The sequence below is a fragment of the Marmota flaviventris genome, chromosome 1 (assembly GCF_047511675.1).
Source record: "Marmota flaviventris isolate mMarFla1 chromosome 1, mMarFla1.hap1, whole genome shotgun sequence".
Classification (NCBI taxonomy): Eukaryota; Metazoa; Chordata; class Mammalia; order Rodentia; family Sciuridae; genus Marmota; species Marmota flaviventris.
In genome coordinates, this window is record NC_092498.1 from 7,272,086 (window position 1) to 7,279,263 (window position 7,178).

The following is a 7,178-nucleotide window of genomic DNA, read 5'->3' on the forward strand; positions in this document are numbered from 1 at the left end:
CATCCTGGGAACAAATTTTTACCCCTCACACTTCAGATAGAGCCCTAATATCCAGAATATACAAAGAACTCAAAAAATTAAACAATAGGATAACAAATAACCCAATCAACAAATGGGCCAAGGACACGAACAGACACTTCTCAGAGGAGAACATACAATCAATCAACAAGTACATGAAAAAATGCTCACCATCTCTAGCAGTCAGAGAAATGCAAATCAAAACCACCCTAAGATACCATCTCACTCCAGTAAGATTGGCAGCCATTATGAAATCAAACAACAATAAGTGCTGGCAAGGATGTGGGGAAAAGGGTACACTTGTACATTGCTGGTGGGACTGCAAATTGGTGCGGCCAATATGGAAAGCAGTATGGAGATTCCTGGGAAAGCTTGGAATGGAACCACCATTTGACCCAGCTATCACCCTTCTCGGACTATTCCCTGAAGACCTTAAAAGTGTGTACTATAAGGATATTGCCACATCAATGATCATAGCAGCACAATTCACAATAGCTAGACTGTGGAACCAACCTAGATGCCCTTCAATAGATGAATGGATAAAAAAATGTGGCATTTATACACAACGGAGTATTACGCAGCACTAAAAAATGACAAAATCATGGAATTTGCAGGGAAATGGATGGCATTAGAGCAGATTATGCTAAGTGAAGCTAGCCAATCCTTAAAAAACAAATGTCAAATGTCTTCTTTGATTTAAGGAGAGCAACTAAGAACTGAGCAGGGAGGAAGAGCATGAGGAAAAGATTAACATTAAACAGAGACGAGTGGTGGGAGGGAAAGGGATAGAGAAGGGAAATTGCATGGAAATGGAAGGAAACCCTCAATGTTATACAAAATCACATATAAGAGGTTGTGAGGGGAAAAGGGGGGAAAACAAGGGAAAGAACTGAACAACAACAGATGAGGTAGAGCGGGAAGATGGGAGGGGAGGGGAGGGGGGATAGTAGGGGATAGGAAAGGCAGCAGAATACAACAGTCACTAATATGGCATTATGTAAAAATGTGAATGTGTAACTGATGTGATTCTGCAATTTGTATTTGGGGTAATAATGGGAGTTCATAACTCACTTGAATCAAATGTATGAAAGATGATATGTCATGAGCTTTGTAATGTTTTGAACAACCAATAAAAAAAAAGGAACCAAATGGGTGAGGGTTGAGCATTCAGCCCACACTGCAGCTAACATTTGTTCAGCCAGCTCCGCAACTAACATTCCTCCTTTTTGTTTTCTAAGTGGCGTGGTGATGGTGCAATTCCATCTGACTACTTCCTGCTGAGAAGGGGTCAGTGTTGGGCCTGCCTGGGAGAGCAAGGGAATGTTTGGGGGACAGGCTTGGGAATACCAGGGTAGCTACAGTTAACATCCAGTGGCTACAGACAGTTATCTTGGAAGGGGCAATGTCCATAAAGGTTCCTTGAAGCCATAAGTTGTCAATGACATCAAACCATTCCTGAGTGGAGGAGATACTTGGTATTAGCCATTAGTCCTGTCACAGGGAATCAAAGAAATATCAGAAGTGGCTTGCTTGAATCCAGTAATGTTAAGGGTGACTGCATGATGACAGCCAGTGGAAGGGCAATCACCTTGACCCATCACCTGAGAGTGGGTGGTGCCATCCTTGTGTCATGTTGTTATGGATGTAGAATTGCCATCTGTGAGTTGGGGTGGAAGCTTGAGTAGAACTAATGATAGGTTTAAAAAAAAAAGCAGAGGATTGGCGAGAAATTTTGTGTTTGGTGGGCTCCAACATGGTAAAAGTCCAGGATTGGACATTTGGAACAGGTGCCTGATTTAAGGAGGAAGACATGGTGCCAGGTACTGCTTTATAAAACACAAATTGTCATATCTATAAGAACAATGTCATCCTTTGGAGATGTGCAGACAAAGTGTAATCCTCACGCTCTGACACATATGCATTCTATCAAAGTATATAATCATCACCAAAGAATTAGAAAGGAAACTATACTATAAACCCACATGGAAATACATTGAAAAATTCACATCAGCCTGATATCCAACAATACAAGGGCAAAAAAAAGTTGGCCATTAAAAAAAGCCCCACACTTAACAGAGGAAGAGAAATCCATCTCAACATATGCATGAAACCTAACTCAGAAATATGAAATTAAAAAAGTAAAAAGTTTACACATGACAGCAGAATGCATTTCATTCATAGTACACATATAGAATACAATTTTGATGTTCTCTGGTTTTACACAAAGTAGAGTCACAAGTAAATTTTTTTTAAAGATAAGAGGGTAATATGTTGCCTCCAAGTGTTCATAATTCACCAACAACTGACTCCAAGGATACTGAAGTGGTTGAAATATGAGATACAAAATTCAAAAGAATGTTAAAAATGATAAATGAATTCCAAGAGAACACAAAAAGTCCACTGAATGAATTAGAAATTCAGTACACTTTGGTTTTGAAAAACCAAACAGATCTTGGAAATGAAAGACAACAAATCTAATAAAGTTTTTATTTGGAAGTTTCTGTAGAGACGTCTGAGTATAATCTCAGGTCTGGAAGAAAAAGTGGACAGCCTTGAACATTCAGACCATATTAAACAAAGGAAGTAAATAGCTATAACCAACACATGAGACCAATATGGACGTTCAGGTACAGAAGGCATTGAGAACCTCAAATAAACAAGATCAGAAATTAATCTCTGCATGACAAATGATAATAAATAGGACTAACATGCAGAACAATGACAGAATGTTTAAATCCTCAAGAGAAAAATGTCAGGTTACACTTAGAAATAAGCCCATCAGAATTATTTCTGATTTCTTGGTACCAACTATAAATCCCAGGAGGGCTCGGAATGATGTGTTAAAATACTGAAAGAAAATAACTGTCCACCAAGATTGCTAGAGCCAACAAAGCTATCCTTTAGAATCAAGAAGAAATTAAAACATTCCAAGATAAGCAGAAACTATAAGAATTCATAACCACTAAGTTGGATTTGGAAAATATTTGACAAAATAATACATAGAGAAGAAATAAAAACAAACCTCAGAGCTTGCAAATGGTCAAGTCTCATTTGTTAATCAAAATGCACCAAACTCTGCATCAAAAATTATGTATCTTCTCTCATATGTAATAGATATGGAGGGAAAAGGAAAAGAAAGTTGGGGGGATGTCAAGAAAATTGAAGGGAGATCAGTAGAGTACAGGAAAGCTACCAGGGGAGGAAGAGGAGGATGGAACGGGGAAATACTGGAGAATGATATTGGTCAAATTATATTGTTATACTTTGTGCATGTATGAATATTTAACATCCAATGCTACCATTATGTACAATTAAATTGCACAAATCAAATTTATGGTAGGAAAGACAGACTGTGGCTTTGGGAAACAGTATGGATCTTGAGCATATTTGGAAAACTCAGATAGATTGGATGAGGCCGTGGGCCTTGGGTAGAGGTGAGTATGGTTTGCATGTGACCCTGATCCAGAAGGCAGACTGTGGCACATGAGTCTCTTGGCCAGGTCCTTGCTTATTCTCATATCTGACCCTATTCTTAGAATTTTTTTCAGATCTTGCATTATAGATGGACCCTGAACTTTGGGTACTTGGGTAGTCACGTGCTATGCCTAGTAGTGCCTCTTCAGCTGCTGAGCTGGTGGTGTGGGGCCAATCTGGGATCCTGACCTCTCTGGAAAGGTCTCACTTTCCACCTAGGACTGCAACATGCAGGAGAAGAGAGCAGAGAGTGGAGATGCAAGATGAACCCCTAAGGGCAGCAATATGCAGGGGGGTGTGAGGAAGTGGGGAGTCCTAATGGAGGGGAATAGTGAAGAAAAACTCAGGAGAGAAGGAAACAGCAAGGTTCCAGGTCTGAACAGAGATTCTGCAAACTGTCTCCCCCCACAGGTACTGATGATCAGGAGGAGGCTGTAGGGTGCTGGGCAGGAAGACTTCTAGAAGTGCTGGGACAGGTCTCTGGGGAAGGACAGGGCAGCTCAGGGTGAGAATGAGGTCTGTCTGAGTGAGGTCAGTCACCTCGCTCTAGTTCACTAGAACAAAGAGATATGAGATCCTGTGACCCAGTGTTAATCAGGGAGGTCTGGATAGGGACAAGGGGATAACTCTGGGCAAAGTAAATGCTGATAGTAGGCAGCGCTGGTTCAAGATGCTGTCACCTGCTGACCCCTCTGTTCATAGGGAACACAGGTTTGCAGCTACTCTCCTGTACATTCTCCAGGGACTGTGGATCTCTGGACTCCCACTTCTTCACCTCTCAGAGGAATGGATCCTCTCTTTAGGCCCCCTGTGTGAGCCTTGAAGGATTGTGAAAATAGAGTGAGAGAGGGGAGGAAGAGGAGAGCAGAGGGGCAGTTCATCCCCTGCCCAGAGCGTTTGGTGAACAGAAGCCTTCATCATCAATATGGGTTCCACTGTGACTCAGTCTCTAATCAGATGTGTTTTCTTGGTGGAGGGATGATTAATTAATGTCAGTTTTTCACTTTTACAGTATCCTAGAGCACTAACAGGGTTTGGTTTCAGGTGTCCCCCTAAATCTCCAGTTTTAAATCAGACAATGTCCAGACATGAAATTATTTGAGTCTGAGTGGTGTAACCCAATCAGTGGATTAATCCATTTGATGGATTAATTATTTGAATGAACAGACTAGTAACTCTAGGCATTGTGGAGTAGTAAAGATGCGGTGATTTGGGACGTGCCCTGGGGTTTGTACTTTGTCCCTGGTGCCTCACTTGCTGTCTCTGCTTTCTGGCTGCCACAAGCCAGCATCTTTCCTGCACCACCAACTTCTCCCATGATGTTCTGCCTCCACTAAGGCCCAGAACACTTCAGTCTTATGATCACAGATTGCACCTCTGAAACTGGGAGCTTTATCTTCCCATAAGTTGTTCTTGTCAGGTATTTTGGTCACAGTGATGAAGAGTGAACTAACATAGGTACAGATTAAATGAGTACCTCCAAACTGTCAGAGAGTCAGAATCCCACATGGATCTGCTAGAGGCACGCGTGATCCCTCCATCCCCTTCTCAGAGGGTTGGGTTAGGGGTTGTCAGGAAGGAATCAAGAATGTTTGCTCCTGTCCATCCCAGGCCCCACCCTCACCTCCAGAGCATCTGCTGAGCAGCCCGCTCTATGGTCTGGCTCTTCTAGTTCAGTGAGAAGGAGGTTTCTGCTGCAGACATCCATCATTTTTATGCCCTATGTTCAGCCAGGTTTTAAGGAGGAGGAACATGCTGGTTACACCTGCTTAGTCAGGGCGTGGCCCAGCAGGAAGGAAGCATATGAAGGCAAACCCTAGCAAGTGCACCTCTCCAGGTGGAGAATCCAGGGTGTGGCCATCCAGGTTTCAGGTGCTTAGTTCACATCCATAGCAGCAGGGGGTATAGCTCAGGGGTAGAGCATTTGACTGCAGATCAAGAGGTCCCTGGTTCAAATCCAGGTGCCCCCTACTCAGGCTTAATTTTGGCCTTCCCTTATAAAGGGAGGAGCTGGTACTGAAACTGTGCATTAATCCGTCTGATGAACGAACCATTTGCCTGCACTAACTGGGTGGTAATTGGAGGCAGCTGGGGTATACCTGGAGGAAGTAGCCACTGGGATATCACTGGGGTTTAAATTTAGTTCCTGTGTGGCTCAATCACTGTCTCTGCTTCCTGCCTGCCATGAACTGAGCAGATTTCCTTTGCCACACTCTTCCTCCATGATAGTACTCAGCCTCATCTTTGGCCCCAGATACTGGCATAAGATAGCCTTGAACTGACCCTCTGAATTAATGAGTCCAAAATCAACATTTATTCCTTAAAAAGGGTTCTTGTGAGGTATTTTGGTCACCATTATCATTTACATATGAGGTATCCCCAAAAAGATAATGTGTGAGAAAATGCAAGAAGGTATAGAGGAGAAGTGATTGGGTTATTAGAGCATTAACATTATCAGTGCCTTGATCCCCTGATAGGGTTTAACTAGTTGGTAACTGTAGTAGGTGGTGTGTGGCTCGAGGAAGCTGGTGACTGAGGACTTGCCTTTGGGGTATGTATTTTGTCTGTGGTGAGGGAATCTCTCTCTGCCTCCTGGAGTGATGTCCTGACTTGCTTTCCTCTACCATACCATCTGCCATGACGTTCTGCCTCAGCTGAAGACCTGCAGAATGGAGCTGGCTGGGATGGAATGAACCTCTGCGAATATGAGTACCACATAAACTTTACCTCCTTAAAATGTTTTCCTGTCAGGTGTTTTGGTCACAGTGATGAAATACTGTGACCAAAACACCTGACTAAAAGAGTCACAGTAGTGAGAAGCTGACTAACACAGGCATAGATTAAAGCAATAGCTCAAACCTGTCTCTGAGTCAGATCCTACAGGGAGCTGCTAGAGGCACACGGGATCCCTAGGTCCTTTCCCAGAGGATGGAGGTCTCACAGGGAAACCAGGTGTGCTCTTGCCATCCCAGACCCCCAACCTCAAGTACGAATTAGAATCACCTGGACAGTCTATCAAAGTGCCATTTCCCAGTGCCACCCTCACCTCCAAAAGGTCTGCTGAGCAGCCAGCTCTTGTACTCTGGCTCCTCTAGTTCAGTGTGATGGAGGTTCCTTCTGCAGACAGCCACCATTTTTAGGCTCCAGAGTTAGCTAGGTTCTAAGGAGGAAGATGGTGCAGATTACACCTACAAGTGTATAGACAGGAAGGGGTGGGGCCTGGCAGGAAGTTAGTATATGATAGCAGAGCACTAGCAAGTGCACATGTCTAGGTGGGGATTTCTGGGTGTGGCCATCCAGGTTTAAAGGGCTTATTATACACACATGACGGCAGGGGGTGTAGCTCAGGGGTAGAGCATTTAACTGCAGATCAAGAGGTCACTGGTTCAAATCCAGGTGCCCCCTATTCATGCTTCCTTTTGACGCCCTCTCCTACACAGATGCCTGAATTTCCTCCTCTTCTTCTGTACACACCAGATAAACATTCTCTTTACCACAAGCAGCTAACACTGAGGCTCTACTATGGTTATTCTTAACCTCATGTATGAATTAGAATCACCTAAACAGTCTATTGGAGTGCAGTTTCCCAGGCACCACTGTTCATTCGTTTTAGCACAATATTTTACAGGGAAAAGTTTGTCTCTTATCCCTTTTTTTCTGTTCCATGGATGGTGTTGTGATTCTAA

The 7,178-nt window shown here is 43.3% G+C and overlaps 2 non-coding genes across 2 annotated transcripts; both read left to right on the top strand.

Annotated features, from left to right (window-relative positions):
• The first annotated feature begins 5,390 nt into the window (after nt 1-5,390).
• Trnac-gca (transfer RNA cysteine (anticodon GCA)) lies at nt 5,391-5,462 on the top strand. Its single transcript has one exon. It is a non-coding gene; the product is annotated as a tRNA-Cys (tRNA).
• A 1,363-nt stretch (nt 5,463-6,825) lies between these two features.
• Trnac-gca (transfer RNA cysteine (anticodon GCA)) lies at nt 6,826-6,897 on the top strand. Its single transcript has one exon. It is a non-coding gene; the product is annotated as a tRNA-Cys (tRNA).
• Nucleotides 6,898-7,178: the final 281 nt, after the last annotated feature.